The sequence below is a fragment of the Panthera pardus genome, unplaced genomic scaffold (genome assembly GCF_024362965.1).
Source record: "Panthera pardus isolate Hobbes unplaced genomic scaffold, ASM2436296v1 HiC_scaffold_15, whole genome shotgun sequence".
Taxonomy (NCBI): Eukaryota; Metazoa; Chordata; class Mammalia; order Carnivora; family Felidae; genus Panthera; species Panthera pardus.
In genome coordinates, this window is record NW_026526710.1 from 9,689,765 (window position 1) to 9,708,497 (window position 18,733).

General features: G+C 37.4%; 1 protein-coding gene across 3 annotated transcripts in view; it reads right to left on the reverse strand.

Moving 5' to 3' along the window:
• Positions 1-18,733, reverse strand: part of TAOK3 (TAO kinase 3) — a 177,824-nt gene that overhangs the window by 156,772 nt on the left and 2,319 nt on the right. Inside the window, exon 1 of one of the 3 annotated variants that reach the window (XM_019467320.2) lies at positions 11,263-11,399. The exons of 1 other annotated variant lie outside the window; for it this stretch is intronic. The gene's annotated coding sequence lies outside the window, so the exon portion shown is untranslated. Of the gene's footprint in view, positions 1-10,644; positions 10,862-11,262; positions 11,400-18,733 lie in introns of those variants that run through there. One more of the 3 variants, XM_019467318.2, reaches the window with a different exon arrangement.

An 18,733-nucleotide genomic window follows, 5' to 3' on the forward strand; every position in this document is an offset into this window, starting at 1 on the left:
ACAGAGCCCGCTGCAGGGCTCGAGCTCACAGACCACGAGATCATGACCTGAGCTGAGGTCGGACGCTCAACCAACTGAGCCACCCAGGCACCCCATGGATACAGTTTTTTTTTTTTTTTTAAATACAAAATAGAATAAATTAAGGTGGCTGAAATATAGCCTTTATAATAATGGGAACAAAATATTCATTAATTAAAAGACTGTAGTAATTGACTACTTTGGACAAATCCAAAGTCTCTCTCCTTTTAATGATGATTCTAGCTTAGAACCAAGAGGTTTGAATGAAAAAATTGAAAAACAGCAAAAAAATCCTGAATAGGCAGAAATATAAGAGGAAGGAAGGCTGGTGATAGTCTAAGGGAAGGAGAGCTGGAGTTCCTCTGGAGCAGATGAGGGCCAAGGAAAAAGCCATGTGTTTAGGGAGATAAGTATGCATCCTTTCAAACCCTTGTTGGTTGACAGAATTGTCGACATTATTAGCTTGTGCTTCTAGTGGGTGGAGAAAGAGGACATATTCTTTAGCAATGGGAGCCTTTGTTGGGACAAAGAGTAGAATATGCTATTCCCCCACCCGTTTTGAAAACGAAACAAAACATGATCTTGGAAACCATGTTGTGATGGTCCATCTGCTGTAGAATCTTCTGACTGGAAAAACTAGAGTTGTACTGGGGATAGAATAACTAAGGAGCCATTTAGAACAATTTGTAAGAATAAAAACTAACCCCCCCCCAAAAATCCACCTTGAATATCCATAAAGCAATGCTGGCTTGAAATGATGTGGAGGCCGTACATTTAGGCACAGAAATTCGAATGTGTTTATACATTATTATGACATACTGCTGTTAAAATAAAAAAAAAAAACAGCTTATAAAAACAATAATGCCATATAACCTTCATAATCACTATTTTTATTTTTTAAATGTTTATTTATTTTGAGAGAGAGAGCATGAGCCAGGGAGGGGCAGAGAGAGAGAGAGAGAGAGAGAGAGAGAGAGAGAGAGAGAGAGAATATCCCAAGCAGGCTCTGTGCTGTCAGCACGGAGCTTGACTGATGGAGAGGTGGGGAGGTGTTCAACCTCATGAACCATGAAATCATGACCTGAGCCAAAATCAAGAGTTGGAATGCTTAACTGACTGAGCCACCCAGGCAACCCCCAATTGCTATTAAAAAAAAAAAAAAAATTGTAAAAAAGTCTGGGAAGTTATATGTCAAAATACATTTAGGTATAGAAGATAACTTTTATTTTCTTCTAATTACTCTACATTTTCTAGTTATTAAAATGAAAGGCACATATTGCTTATAGAGTTGTTAAAAATTACTGGCGAGCACTCTTGGGTCAAGGGTTTCCCACCATTTTGTGGAGAATAGGAGAAAACATTAAAGGGAACAAGGTAGACATCTGCTTCCATTTCTACTCATTTACCAACAAGTGTTCTTGCTGGGAACTCCAAACTTCAGGACTCACAAGGAAGTGATTTCATAACATCTTACAACAGGGAAATTTATAATTTCAAAGTGACATATAGTCATCATTGTTACTTTTAACCAAATATTGTGCAGATTACAATGTTTCCACAGTGCCTGTTACCCCACAATGGATTGCTAACAAATTTCTATTCTACAGAAAACACAATAATCATCAGTTTGGGGCATCTTTTAGAGAAAAAAAATATTTATATTAAAAACTTCAAACAGATTTGTGAACTAATTTTTAAGCAAAATACTGTACTTGAGTTGCCAATATTATTAGCACTCAAAATACACACCTTGAATAATTAGCAGAAAAATGGACTCAGCAAGGCATAACTGATAGTCTATGTATTACATCACACTGCTATGCTTTGGAGAGGAAAAGGCATTTAAAAGCAATGGCAAAGATGTGCAGCACACAGCTAAGAGAGTGAAATATTTATATAGGATGGAAAGACAGAATGTCATCTTTCTATATATGCCTGAGGTAATTCATGGTATTTTCTAATTCTAACTGTCTATATTGCTACTAATTAGCAGTAATACTATGAATTCTATGTTGAGGCCATTCAATGTAAGCTTCCTCCATTTTTCTCCATTCCGTCTTAAAATTTCTCTATATACTCGGTTGACTTCATTCTTTAGTCTTCCTTTTACAGGTTAACCACCTCTCCCCCAACAACACCAAAAAATGGCCTTTTAATTCTGTATCCTACTACCTTCTCATTTCATTAATCCACTCTTCTTACTTTTCTTAAATCTTCCACTTCTCCTCACTGACTCCTTTTGGCCTACGATATGCTCAAAGTATCATTTACTGAGAGGACAGGAAATTTTCCCGAGGATCCATTAGCTCTCAACTCCTAATCTCCAAATCCAACAGAATCCTTCTCAGGTCATTATCCTTCCCTATCACAACCTTTATGGAACGTCTTGTTTCTTGGCTTGTGTGGCACCTTCCTCCAGAAGTTCTTTTCCAACTCACCTCTCCTGGCTCATCTTCTTTCGCTTACCTCTTAACACAAGGGTCTGTAGTAGACCCCTTCTCTTCTCTCCGCACTTCCTCTTATTGATCGGATTTACTCTTATGCTTTCAGCTATCTCTCCTAAAATGCCAATGTCCTCAATAAATCTCACAAGCTGCTTTTCTTCTTTGCATTGGGGCTGTCCTAGTTCCAGAACCTCATTACCAGTCCAGGTTCTCATTCCTAATCTCTTTCTTTAAGTTGCTTTACCAACTTCTGATGGAGTCATCTTTCAGAGGCTCTGATTGCATCAGTCTCTTCTATTCAAGCACCTTAAATGGCTCCCCACTATCTACTGTTCAAAGTTCAAACCTTTTTGTACATGATTCAAGGGCCTTTGATTTTCCACTGTCCCTAGATATCCTATATTTATTCACAATGCCTGAGCCAGGCAAAAAAATACACCGTGTCTCACCACACCTGCTGAAAAGCTACTTAGTGTTCAAGACTCAGCTCAAATTCTATCTCCAAGTTACCCCATCTCCCTAGTGCAGAAGCGATCTCTTCCTTCCTCTTGTATAGGTAATTAACTTCTTGTGGCATTGATGCCATGTTGCCTTACTTTTAAAGAACATGGACATTTCTTGATTCCATTAATTGAATACGACTAGCAGTAGAAATATTATTGACTTATTTGTACTCCACAGTATCTTGAATATAGCAGGCAGTGTTGGACTCAGATTACATTCACTTAGAATTAGAGACTTCTTGGGGCACCTGGGTGGCTCAGTCGGTTAAGCGTCGGACTTCGGCTCAGGTCACGATCTCGCGGTATGTGAGTTCGAGCCCCGCGTCGGGCTCTGTGCTGACTGCTCAGAGCCTGGAGCCTGTTTCAGATTCTGTGTCTCCCTCTCTCTCTCTGATCCTCCCCCATTCATGCTCTGTCTCTCTCTGTCTCAAAAATAAACGTTAAAAAAAAAAAATTAAAAAAAAAAAAAAAAAGAATTAGAGACTTCTTATCCAGGATCTGAACTAAATCTTGCCTCTGCCTTACTTCTGCAGAACAGATGTGGGAAACAAATTAGCCAAATAAACACTACTGTGTGTGTGTGTGTGTGTGTGTGTGTGTGTGTGTGTGTGATGGTTGTGAATAAATGACTCAAAATAAATAATTTCCAAGTACTTCCATTTGAATTATTTTACAAAAATAATTATGAGAAATTCTACTCCTAGGTATATATACAAGAGAACTGAAAACATATATTCACACAAAAACTTGCATAAGAATGTTCATAATAGCCCCAAAGTGGAAACAACTCAAATGTCCATCAACTGATGAATGGAAAAACTGGTCTATCCATCTGATGGACTATTATTCATCCATAAAAAAGAATGAAGGATTGACACATGCTATAGCACAGATGACCCTTGAAAACATTATGCTGAATGGAGAAGTCAGATCCAACAATTCACATGTTATGATCCCATTTATATTAAGTGTTCAGAGTAGGCAAATCCATAAAGACAGAAAATTAGTGGTTGCCAAGGGATGGGGGTAATTGAGATAGGATGCTTTTTAGAGTGATGGAAATGTTCTGAAATTAGTGATGATGGTTGCATAACATTGTGAATATACTAAAAACTTGAATTTTACACTTGAAAATGACAAATTTTATGTTATGTGAATTTTATCTTAACTGGAAAGAGGAAAAATGTGTGAGTTTCACACACTCACACACACACACACCCCTCCAAATAATTCAATTTGGATCTGTGGTATAAAGAAAAAGAGGTCTCACTTTTAAGTCTGCAAATCTGGGTTTAAGTCAACTCTGCCACTTACCTACTAGCTGGGTGATCTTAAGTATATCACTTACCTTCTCTCATCCTCAATGGTCTCATCTATAAAGTGAGAACAATAATGCCTCACAAAGCTGTGAGACTCATGAAATATTGTGAAATCATTACATAAATTCTAAAGCCCCTTATAAATGAAAAATATTATTATTGTGCATGCTTAAAATTATTTTTAAAAATCCTAAACTGTATTGAATAGTCCATAATTTCAACTTTTTATCATTGGTATGTTATCTAAGCAGCTTTTCTTGTTATATGTGGATGGCATCTTGGACTTATAGCACTTATCCTGTGGACACTAATAGTACTTTACAGAGTTATTTAACCTTGATCTCTGCGACAAAAGGTAGTATACAAAACCAAGCATCAGCACAAAATCCAAAGCACTGACTAGACATTTCCAAGTATCCATACTTTCACAAATGTAAAATATTCTGTATTTTAAAAGTTGACATCTAGGTGTCCTTTATGCTCAATACAAAGGAAGGCACGTATAAAAAATAGTGGGAGGGTAAACTGGTGCAGCCACTATAGAAAACAATACGTAGGTTCCTCAAAAGATTAAAGATAGAGTACCATATGATCCAGCAATGCCACTCCTGGATACATATCCAAAGGAAATGAAATCACTACCTTGAAAAGACATCTGCACTCTCATGTTCATTGCAGCATTATTTACAATAGCCAAGACATGGAAATAATTCAAGGGTTCATCAATGCATGAATGGATAAAGAAAAGGTAGTATCTGTATACGGTGGATTATTATTCAGCCTTAAAAAAGAAGGAAATCCTGCCATCTGTGACACCATGGATGAACCTTTAAGGCATTATGCTAAGTAAAATAAGCCAGAGAAAAAAAACACTGTATGATCTCACTTACATGTGGAATCTAAAAAAAAGTGAACTCATAGACACAGAGAATATATTGGTGGTGGCCAGAGGCAGGTGGTGGAGGGTGGGGAAAAATGAGAGAAGGTGGTGCAAAGGTAAACACTTATAAGATAAACATGTTCTGGGGATGTAATGTACAGTCTGGTGATTATAGTTAATAATATTGTATATTTGAAAGATGCTAAGAGTAAATCTTAAAAGTTCTCATCACAAAGGAAAAAAAGTTTATGTGAGGTGAATGGTGTCAATTACTTATTGTGTGATCATTTCACAATAGATACATAACTCATATCATTATGCTGTACACCTTGGACTAATAGAATGTTACAGGTCAATTATACCTCAATAAAACTGGAAAAATAACAATGGGAGTTTGCTTAAAATTTTTTTTTCATTTGTTTGTCCTATATGCTCTTTGGCATCAATACAAGGAAGGCATGTATTATTTCAAAAGAGAGGAGACTCATTGAGAATTAAAACAACAGACATCCAAATGAAGTAACAAGTATTGTTATGTTTAAGCTTTGAGTATATATTTTGTTTTCCCTAATAAAATTCCTTAACAGTTTTTGAGGTTAGGGATCATATATAAGTAACTTCAATATCCCTTCACAGAGCCTAACGTTATACACAGTAGGCATTTATACTTAGGTTATTTAACGAATTGGGTAAGAATACTTCTTGATTACATAAAACTTATTGATCATATTTAATCTACAGTGACAGGATGGAAAGTTGTTAATACCAAAACTAAACCTCTCCAAGGGCAGCTGGCTATTTATTAATGAAGGAAATAAAATCATACACACACACACACACACACACACACACACACACACACACACACACACACACTGTTTCTCATAAAGGAAACATGTCAATCTATATTCAGTTACAAAACTGTCTTCATTTGCCTCACATTTTTCTTTAAGTGAGGTGACAGACCTGACCCAAATTGGAAAAACATTCATGTCTCTTCAATATTACGATTGTTGACTTTACTTTAGATAGGCAGGATGAAATAGATTTACTTTCTTTTCCTTCACATCAAGGTCAGGTGCCTCAGAATTCTTCAAGGAACCGTGTAATATTTAAGTGTAAGATGTGGTCCTTGTACTCAAAATGTTTACATCATTAGTGAAGGTAAAACTGAATGATTTAAGATACTATGCACATTTTCTTTCACTGGTTTGCTAACTTAAAAATCTGGGATTCTGCAGCAACATTGAGTTTACTTCAAACAGGAAGTGAAACTTTACACAGGGTCTTGAAGAAAAGGTAAAATTTGAATAGGCAGAGAGAAGGAGGGCTTTTTGAGTGAAGTACATACAGTCCAGGAGGCGCAGACTCTGAGGACGATGGTGTGTTGCAGAGACAGACTGACCTCAATAGAGCAGAAAGAGCGAAGAACATAGGAAATGAAGCTGGATAAGTAGTGTGGGACAGATTAGCAAGGGCGTTGAAAGTCAGGCAGAAGAGGTTAGATTTAATGTGGTGGAAAACATGGAACCAGTGAAGCTTTCTGAAAAGGGGAGGAGTAGCATTTAAAGAAGGTTAATCAGGAGGAGCTGGAAAAAAACAGATGGAAATGAAGGAGGGCAGCTATGGTAATCCAGGAATGAGGCCATAAGGGTCTGAGTAAGACAGGTGCACAGAGATACACAGATCTTCCAGTGGCAATGTGCTGGGCCTTGAGACTGTAAAATTAGGGGGTACCAGAAGCGAGGATGAGACACAGACTAATGTAACGGCTGCCTACTAGGTAAAGAAGCTGCACGACAGATTAAGACTTGGATATTTCCAACACTAAAAATATATTCACAGAGCTTAAATGTCTTTCAAATACCCTATAAGTAGTTTCATTGCTTTCTGTGGTGAATTTACCATAGGTGCCCCCAGATTTCACATCTGCTTTGTTAACACAGCCCCATGAAAGTCTGCTTATGTAACAATTGGTTGTTTTTCAATACATAAAGTTAACTGACCCATTACAAGATATGAACCCCCCGACACTAAGATAGTGAAAACAAAAACATTCTTCTTTATATTCAAGTGTATATATTCTTTATTGTCTGGTTCCACCCAAATAAAGCCAAACCAAAGCAACACCCCTAAAAAACCTAACTTTTTTTGAGCTGATCTAAAATCTTGAGACACAGTTTTAACTTTATGATAGTGATCCAGTCAGAAGAAAACAAATTCTGTTGAGAAAATAAATTAAGAAATCAACACTTTGCCATGTTGCTTTCCTAAGCTGAGCTATATCAAATTGGGAGGAAATTCTCAGAAGTGAAAAACAACAACAGGGGCGCCTGGGTGGCTCAGCAGGTTAAGCCTCTGACTTCAGCTCAGGTCATGATCTCACAGTTTGTGAGTTCAAGCCCTACATTGGGCTCTATGCTGACAGCTCAGAGCCTGGAACCTGCTTTGGATTCTGTGTGTGTCTCTCTCTCTGCCCCTCCCCACCCCATGCTCTGTTTCTCTCTCAAAAATAAACAAACATTAAAAAAGTTAAAAAAAACAAAACAAAACAAACAAAACCCTCCACCTGTTGGGATGAGCACTGGGTGTTGTATGGAAACCAATTTGACAATAAATTTCATATAAAAAAACCCCACGTTTTTTTAGCAACAGCCACATGTTACTAAAGCTAAATTTGGCACATTCACTGATTTTTTTATACTAATAATTACTTAAATCTACAGTCAACTCTTCCCCTGCTTCCCCTCTCCCCTTAGGATGGGCAGTATATAACGTGGTAAGAGGAGTAGTGTAAACAGGTAAGATATGTAGATTTCATTCATGTGTTCCCATGGTACTCCCTAAATACTTCTATGGTAAGACTGACTCTATTATCTATACATTATTGTACGTATTGTTTTATTTATCTTCCCACGACCATTTTCTGGGAGAACTGTGAAAAAGAACTGAAATGTCCAAAAACGGCAAAAGTAACCATATCTACTATCATTCGCTGAGCTCTTCTTTTACAACGTGCAGTCAAACTTGTTCCTTTAATACACAATTTCACTTGATCCTCACAACAATCCCTCACACAAAATGATTGTGTCCATTTTACAGTTGAAGAAACCAAGGCTTCAAGAGTTAAGGGATTTGTATAAGGTCACAAAGTTAGTGAGCTGCATGTGGCAGACATGCTCATCTGATATGCTCTTGTTAATTATTATATTGCAAACCCCAAACATATGTTACTGAAACCAAAAGTAACAGATATAAGGAAACTGGACATGTTACTCACTGTGTAAAAGAGGGAGGAACATTTAATAACTGACAGTGATACAAGTGGACAGGTTCCTTGACTCACTTCTAAGCTTTCCTTATACTGAAAACAGTGCACTCTATTCCTGAAGGACAGTGGGACACTGCTAGGGAACGAAGTTAACTGGCCTCTCTTTTAGAAGGACACTTATATTACATTGCTATTTGATGGTATTCACAGCATCTCAATATCTTCTCAATTTGGTTACATTTTTAAAAAATGCTATCACTGAGCTCAGCCAGATCAAGACTAACTAGGCTGGTTGGTGACATCAAAATGCTTTTAAAAGTAATTTTTTATTAGACTATCCAGTGACCTGAGCAACTATTTAACTTCTGCCAGTGACCCTGAAATAGAAACTAGACTTTGAGAGATACTTCTCAGTACATAAAATACATTCATAAGAAGACCCCTCTAATAATAACTCCCCACTGTTAATTCCCTCTTTATGCATCTGGGCAAAGATGTCATATTTCCTCTACAAAGCTTCCTTTTATGTTGCAACAGTAGGAATCTCAATTTCAAACCGAACCAATACAATCGAAAACTACAAACTCATTCACAAGGCATGATTGTTTTTATTAGGATTTTATATAAATTGCCTAAGCATGATGGGACACCTTACATTTTAACCCTGCAACACTTTAACTAGAGAGTAAAGTAGTTATCGTTTAAAGTTCTGTGTGCCCCTCCCCTTTTTTCTGCTAACACACGGTCTTCCGCAAAATGGTCAGTGTGATCTTGGCAGACTGTGCAAGGAATACGACCAAGGTAAACTAAAGAACCGAACATTAAGCAGATGTCAAGTGATTCAAAGCTTAACATTTGTCACCTGTGTATGAAACCAGCAGTTTTAAATGGTTACAAATAAAACATGTACAAATTAATAGATGCAGTTAGTTAACTTCCACTCTTCCAACTAGTGGCGCTTTGGCAGGCAGCCATATAATCTGCAATAATCTGTCACTACCGTGAAGCCCCACCTACTTCCTCTGCCCCACCCCCATGCAAGCGAAGACTGGGATATTTGTGGAGCGCTGATATAACAATCTATAAAAGGTCTCCCTATCTATAAAAGCTGAAACATAAACTGTAAAGTGTTTAACGTTCATAAATTAAAAAAAAAAAAACACACACGCTCTATACCATCACATTTCAAAGATTATTTGAAAGTTTTAATTTCCTTATTTATATAGCAGAAGGCTAGAGGCCTCAAATGGGTCACATCCACGGCAACGCTTCTCGAATGAAAATGCATCCTTATGTACAATTGTTAGACTTTAATTTACACATCTAACACGCACAGTATTAAGAGTTTGGAAGTCAGGATTATATACATTTCATTTAAACCTTGTTCTAAGAGCCCAGTGAAATTGGTAAAGAAATTATTAAAGTAGCTTTCCTGGCTTATAAAATATTTTGCATTAACTTTTCAACATAAAAACCACGAGCTGTTAAAAAAAATTATTTACTTTCCTACTTCATCTAATTTCATTTTATGGGCTAGAGTAGTCCCATAAATTATTACCTCATGGATAAGATATTTTTATACTTTAATAAGTAAATAACCTTATGTACTAAAACAAAACAATTATAAAACAAGGTATATGTGATCAAATCTTCTGACTCTTCTGTCTGTAAATTTGGTATAACGTTCAAGAAATTGCTCTGCTTTCTATCCTATTTTCCCTTGCTGGGAAAGAAGAAAATTAGGACATGGCCTTGATCTTTTTTAAGATCTCTAGGATGAATAGGGTGCCATTTTGAGTAGCTTCATTTTGAAATACTGTTTTACAGGAATATCAATCACAAGCACAAACTACACCCATTTAACAAAAATAGCCTTCATTGTATTTAAAATTTTTGTTTAAAAGACTCTTCTGACAAGATTTTGATATTTTGTTTGCAGCTCAGCATTTACCTCACTTATCTAGAAGAAAAAAAGACAATTTCTGAAAAAAATTCCCACTATTTATTTGTAGAATATCAAACTACAAATTAAAATAAATAGAGCACAGGAATCCAGTGATATTTGAGGTTGATTACTCTCAGCTGGACGTTGAGCTAAGGCCATAAATATTCACATGAAATTCAAGAAATAGTTTATTAACAACGTTTAGACACAAACCATATTTATAATAAAACGCTAAATGTAAAACAAAACACAAAGCTTACTCACAGTAGATCTTCTCAAATGCACGTCCTGCATCTCCAATCCGACATATTAAATACTTTAAAAATTCTTTATTTAGCTCCAACAGTAAGTTAAGATTGCCCCAGAGATGGCTCTCTTTAAAAAGCTGCCACTTTTTCATTAGGAAAAATAAAACTGAGCTCAGCTTAAGTTGTAAGAACACCACCACGCTATCAGCACCTTCATTCCGAGAAAGGAAGTTATTATAGACACAGTTTTATACATGAGGCTTAAAGAAAGTACTTCCTGGTCAGATAGCTAACGTTAACGGCATTACATTAATGTATACAGCTTTATGTTTTGACATTTTGGGAAGAAGTTTCTAAAAACTTTTCCTGACCTTTTTTCCCCAGTCCCTACAAAAGAGGAAAACTCGCTCGAGCTAAACAAATCTTAGGTAAAAATCTATGAAATTCTATCAATACCTACCATTATGGTATCCTGTAAATATTAGAACTGCCCATTATTATTGATAATAATACTAGTGTAAGTTTTAATTACACTTATGTACTCTCCATTCCCCCTCTCCCCATGGGCTAGAGGAACATTTCAGGGGACACAAGATTAGAAGGTAAAGAAAGAACTCAAAGGAGGACAACTCACCAATTCCTTGATAATGAGGAAGAGGAAAATAACCATTCACATTTTATTCCTCAAATTTAAAGATCATTCTCTTTTAAACATAAATTTAAAAGCTTCAAGAAGCGCTGTACACTCCTAATAAGGAACTGCAGATAAAAACAGCATGACCTGGGTGCTGCACATTACTATGGGTATTGCAAGCTGAAAGTATTTCCTGTTAGGACGCTCATTGGTTCCCACAGGTGCAAGTGCCTATGGGTGTTGCCGATTTACTCTTCCTTTTGCAAGTGAACCACTAAGGGAGATTTCAGGTTGGCACAATCAATGCTAAGAGCTGTTAGGGCAGAACTACCTTGGGCTAATTCAAGAGCCTCCCAAACCTGGTTGATTGTAAATTGACGATTAGCTAATTCAACAGGGCTGGAGAAAATTTACATCAACAGACTTTCATTATTTTTCTAAGATGTGCTATCATTAAGAATATATGTAACTTCACTCAACGAATATGTAAATTGTTTTCTCTGTACAAAGCACTGTTCTAGGCACCAGGAATACAATAATGAACAAAACAGGGGTGCCTGGGTGGCTTCAGTCAGTTAAGCGTCCAACTTCGGCTCAGGTCATGATCTCACGGTTCGTGGATTCAAGCCATGCGTCAGGGTCTGTGCTGACAGCTCAGCACCTGGAGCCTGCTTCAGATTCTATATCTCCCTCTCTTGCTGCCCTTCCCCTACTTGTGCTCTCTCTCTCAAAAATAAACAAACATGAAAATAATTATTAAAAAAAATAATGAACAAAACAAAGTCCTTGTGGTCATTCACACACACTATCTAGTAGACTTTTGACAATTTCACATATGATGAGAAAATTCCCATAAAGTAATTTAAAAAATTGTACAGATATTTGGAAAGTCAACAGTAGTGCTCATTATTAAAAAATATTGTCACTAAGGCCGACACCTTGAACCTTAGAGGAACTTTTCCAGAACCTAGTACATAAAAGTAGGATTCTTTATATTTTCAAGGTTTCAAAAAAGCCAGGTTGGAGGCAATGGCATATGTTCCAGCAGGGAAAAGGAAAAACTTCTCACCATGAGTCACCAGTGACTAAGTACTTTTAATTCAGGCTTAAAACACATTTCAAATCTAATTACTTGTACATGCAGAAAACTGATAACCCCAAATCAATACCAGAAGCTTGATCTGACCAATTTTCAAGGTTAAAATTAGCACCTAAGACAAACAAACAAACACAAATGAAGTGCTTTTAATGAGCTAATGCCCCTGTAATGAATTTTATTATAATTTTGGTCTTATTACCCTCTGACACTTAAGAGGTATGCCAGCAAGCTTCCATTAGATTTTGTTACAATAAACAGTTTTCTTAGATTTTAGCCAGACTGAGACACAATCATACGGTGTGGTGGTAGGAATGGCTTTTGTTTGCGTTCAATAAAACACAAATATATTAAAATCATGTCTGCTCAAAGACAAATGTAAAACCCAGAGACAGTAAAACATACAGGTAAACTCTACTCTTCCAAGCTATGCCTTACACTTCCTCAGGATTTTACTTCCTATATTTAAAATAACAAAACCTTCTAAATTTTAGCCAACGAATTGGAGGAATTCCCAAAGACAAACTGATCTACTTAGTCATTGAACAAATATCTATTGAGCACCTACTACATGGTAGGCACTCTTCTACAGGCAGGGATACGGCAATGAATAAAATCAAAATCTCTGCTTTCATAGTCTACATTGTAGGGTAGAAAGATAAGATAAACAAAATACTTGGTATGCCAGAAGGTAGTAAGCACTGTGGAGAAGAATACAATATGGAAGGTAGACATAACAATAAGTATTTGCTCACAGTTGCAAATTATATCGCAAAGGAAGTTTGCTCTGGAAGAGCAGAGTATTAGATCTCTCCCAGACTCTACCTCCGACTCAAGTTGAACAACCTCCAACCGCCTTCTGTTGCAAATGAAAGGGAATCTTATTTTATTTGTTGCTAATACCCAGAAAAAGGAAAACAAACTTCCAAAGACAGGAAGTTAGAACTCATTCCTTATAGATGAAAACATCATCAGGAAACAAAAGTAACAAATCCTATATACTCAGAGTCAAAGGTCACTTTAGGGAATATTATCAAGCTGCATATGAACATACAAGTTTCCAAATACTTGCTAGCACTGGCATTGACTTTACCAAGTGCCAGGGTCAGAAGTGAATTCTTCACTTAAGAATTATTTCTGGGGCGCCTGGGTGGCTCAGTCGGTTAAGTGTCCAACAATTGATTTTGGCTCATGTCATGATCTCAAAGTTTGTGAATTCGAGCCCTCTGTCAGGCTCTGTGCTGACAGTGTGGAGCCTGCTTGGGATCTCTGTCTCCCTTTCTCTCTACCCCTTCTTGCTCTCTGTCTTTCTCTCTCAAGACAAACATTTAAAAAAGGAATTATTTCTGTTATCTTCACCAGCAGCAATAATTATATTTAAATATTACTTTTGAACCTAAACTAAGTATTTAAATTTAATACAATTCAACAAATATTTATTGAGCAGATACTAGTTGCAAGATACTTGGTTAGATGTGTAAGACACTGTCCTTTTAAGATTAAAAAGATGGACACCTAGAAAAGATAAGTATGAACCCTATCATATAAAATCAGAGAGAATATTAATGTAATAAGAAAATACACAAAGTACTTAAGGAATTTACAGGAAAGAGTAGCAAGGAGGATGATCAGAAAAGGCCTCACGGAAGATGGCCTGAGAGGTAGGTCTGAAAAAGGAAAAGCAGAAGGCATTCTAGGGAAGAGAAAGGTCAGCAACAAAAGACCTGAAGATGTCAAGTCAGTAAGTGCTCAGTTAGTAAGTAGGCTGGTCTGGTGGGGGCACAGGATACACATGCTCTCGTGCGTGTGCGCGCGCGCGCGCACACACACACACACACACACACACACACACACACACGGATTATGGAGCAATAGAAACTGAAAGACAGTTTGAGAAATCTGGCCATGGAGAATTACTAAAGGTTTTGAACATGTGAATGACAAAATCAGAGCTGTGCTTTAGGGAGAGTGAGAGAGCCACAGTGTGTATAAGAAGGATGAAAAGGAGACTGGAAGACTGTCACAGCAGTCCTTCCCTAGCACCTTATTAAGGACCTCGTTAGTTCCTTCTTGGAACATTGAGAAGTATGAAGTGGAAAGTGTAGTGAGTTGAAAAATCAGATCTAGGTCATGGGGGTCAAGTCTGCACTGTCTGTCTGACCATGGGAAGTCATTTACCCTGTCTCAATTTCCCTACATGAGAATCTATTAATTATTCTTTTTGGAGTCAGGAGCCATCAGATTTAGCAACTGATTAGATGCTGGGAGTAGAGCAAAAACAACAAAAAAATTGTTTCGAGTGATTAAATGAACAGGCAGCTACCATTTATTAAACACTTTCATGTGCTTGTCAGTGTGCTTGGCGCTTTACATAAACTGCTTCATTTATTCCTCATAAGAAGACTGTGAAGTATGTATTCTTATTTGACAGATGAGAGAATTGAGAGCTTTAAGACTTAAGTAACTTACCCAGGGTAAACCAGCTGGCATAGTGACAAAGCCAAAGTAGATGCCTAGGTCTGCCTGAGCGTGAGACCCTTTCTCCTTCCAATGTATCATGCTGTTTCTTATACGAGAGATAGATAATGCTAACGTTCACTCACGTGTTCCAACTGAATCCCTGTCTCTTTCGGTGTGTAAGAAACAAAGTGTGAACATAAACATAATGTACTAATTTGCTCATCATTAATTCATTCACTCATTCAATTCACATTTATAGAGCATCCTTCATACTTTGTGCCTGGTACTAAACTTGGAATGGGGAAATGCAAGGATGAGTAAGACCTAGCAGTTCACTGCCTTGAAGTGCTCACTGGCTGGTAAACGACAAGCAGGTGTCAACAAGGAACTGGTATGCAATGACAGAAGAGAACTTTTACACGAGAGACAACAGAAACATAAAGGTACAGGAAGCATAATATTGTAATTTTGTATCTGTGCTATTAATTCTTGACCTAGATCATTTAAAAACTACATGTGGTTTTACACAAGAGACTCAAATACAGAGAACAAACTGAAGGTGGATGGTGGGGGGGAGGGAAAGTGGGTGATGGGCATTGAGGAGGGCACTTGTTGGGATGAGCACTGGGTGTTGGATATAACCCAATTTGACAATAGGTTATGTTTAAAAAAATAAAATAAATGAAAACTATATGTGGTTTTTGCAAATATTTGAGTATTTACACACACACCCTTCAAAAAGTAAAGGTGAATGTTCACATCAGAATGGAAAATTGGCCATGAACTACGATTCTATTTTGTGTGTCTACTGCCAAACTACTTAGATTATTAGTTTATTTAAGAAAGCATTCTGCCTTGGTTAGTGCCATCTATTGTAACGGGTAAACAAAATCTATTTGAATTGTCCTGATCCTTGATTGTTGTGGACAAGCCAGTGTCATTAGAAGCTAAAACATATGAAAATAAATGCATAGTGCCCAGACTCTTACTTTGATCTGGAAATAAAGGTTTATCCCATTGTCCATCAGAAATAGTGGATGGAAATAAAACTGAAATCTTCCAGTGGGCACTTTGATAATTCACTATAATATTAAATGTAACAAAATGTACATTGTGTGGTTGAATTTGCTATCCATTATTTCACTGAGGCTACAGGTGAAGTCGAAAGGGTCCCAAAGACTAGACTCCAGCATGTCAATTCTCGGTATTAGTACCTAATGCTACATGGGCCACACCTCTTTGTTTAATGGGAACAGGTTTTCCTAGGAATAAAATGTCCATTCCAAGGCATATTCTCTTTCTCACTCGCTCTGGGGATGAAAAATGTGTCTGTGTGGAATAGCTGACAATGGACAGGAGGCTGATCTGTGTTAACAAATCAAGAAACGGGACCCTACATCATTCTCTTGTAAGATAGAAATAATTGAGATTCGATGTCTTTATCAAATCTCAGGTCAGATGGAAAAAAAACCACGTTAGGTTGATTTATAAAATGTTTAGGTAAGGGGCGCCTGGTGGCTCAGTCAGTTGAGCATCCAACTTCGGCTAACGTTGTGATCGCTCAGTTCATGAGTTCGAGCCTCATGTCGGGCTCTGTGTTGGCTGCTTGGAGCCTGGAGCCTGCTTCAGATTCTGTGTCTCCCTCTCTCTCTGCCCTCCCCCACTCACGCTCTGTCTCTGTCTCTCTCTCTCTCTAAAATAATTAACATTAAAAAAAATTTTAGGTAAATTTAACATAAAGCTGGAATGATAATTTATCAATGTAATCCCTGTTGGTTATCCTAAAAATTCTAAATAGTTGTTGCTTTTAATTCGATGCCTATAGCTTAGAAAGGAGTTAGATCACATTTTGGGCCATAAACTCAATATATCTTTAACGATAGCTAGACTGATAGATACCACTTTTTTTTTTTTTCTCAGTCTGAGTTTACTAAACGGTAACAAATTTTTAATATATTCTCATAAATAACAAAGCAACCAATTAAATGGATGATAAAGCTAAATAATCACAACCTAAACTCCCTAAGCTCAAATGCAACTGCACAGTATCTCACAACTCAAAAATACTAATTCAAAACTGTCCTCTCTGGTTGACGGGATCATGGAAGATGAGCTCATTGAATCTCATTGAAGACTGAAAAGAAGTCTTCCTCTAGGGGAGTCACAAAAAAAACTTTTAGAGAGAAACTTTCTGTCAATATGTTTTCTTTTTGCAGGGAGGGAAGAAACAAAGACTAGAGGAAAAGATTATGAAGGAAAGAGGCTTTTAACTGAGACTCTAAAATAAAAGTATCAATAGTTTTCGTTCTCCTGTGCTACTGAAACCAACGAATATGAACACCGGCAAGCAATGAGAATTTTTCAGGTTGGCTTAAACATGAAAACAAATTAGATATCAAGGCAGACTCTGAGATGACAATGGTTTGACTGTGTACTCTCAAGTGGTAAAGAAAAGGGTAAAGTGGGTATTGTACTTATTGGGTAGTCCTTGAATCCTGCCAAACAAAGAGCAAGAACAGTTCGAGAACTGCAGACCAACAAGGACTTGAATTATGTGGTTGCTATAACCACAATTCATATGGAAGTGGAAGGCTCCTTCTTAATTTCTTCTTTTCAGTACACGTGTATTTTTAATTTTTATTTATTTCTTTTTATCTCAGAGAAAGCGAGAGCGCGTGAGCTGGGGAGAGAGACAGAGATGGGCAGGGGGAGACAGAGGGAGAGACTCTTAAGCAGGATCCACACTCAGCATGGATCCCACGACCCTGGGATCATGACCTGAGTCAAAATCAAGAGTCAGATGCTCAACTGACCGAGCCACCCAGGTGCCCCTAATTGAAAAGAAACAGTATAAATGAACATAGGTGTAATGACTTCACATATTTATAGTTTCTCGTAGTGTAGTTTTATTTTGTGAAATTAATGAAAATAAATTCCCACAGAATTCCTACCCACCCACTCATCACCCCAAGGAATAAAAAGTCACTATAGGCCCTTTCTATCACTAAAAACTCTGTTACAATGAATCTCTCTTCGTGGTTTCTGGATCAGCACCATAATGTTATGTGGCTGAAATGACTGCTTTGGTCATCACTCAGGGGAGTATCAGAACACTTTCTTCTAAGGAATTAAATGTTTTGTCTTAAGAGGCTACCATTTGTACCAGTCAGAAATGAGCTAACAAGTATGATCAAAGAGCTTATCTGCGCAGACATTTCTATTACTTTGTAGAATTATTGGTACTGAGATTCCCAGTCCTTCCACAGACCATGTCATAAGTTATGTGCGCTACATAATGAAGACATTGCCCCTTGTAAATAACCTCTTGCCTTAATGAACTTTATTTTTTACTTGAATTTGGCTGAGGGTTCTGGAGAAATAAATTTAACATGAAATAATCCTACTTAACACACCTTAGGTCCTCTATTTACTATCACCCTGATGACAGACAGTGACCTCAGTAATTTCTGGCTTGGATTTAAATAGGCAGTTCTATGTAAGCCTTCTCCATTATGTCTTGGGGAAATAAGGTCTCCCCCCTCCGTTGAAACAGGCAATTATTACACACAGCAAAAGCTTCCTTTTAAAAAAAAATTTTTTTTAGTGTTTATTTATTTTTGAGAGAGAGAGAACGCGTGGGCGTGAGCACACGCATGAGCGCGAGTGGGGGAGGGGCAGGCAGAGAGAGAGAGAGAGAGAGAGAGAGAGAGAGACAGACAGACAGACAGACAGACAGACAGACAAAAATCTGAAACAGGCTCCAGGCTCTGAGCTGTCAGCACAGAGCCTGACGCGGGGTCGAACTCGGGATGGACGAGAACATGAGCTGAGCTGAAGTCTGACGCTTAACCGGCTGAGCCACCCAGGTGCCCCTGAAAGCTTCTAATAAGACATATTCTAAACCAGAAACAAAGA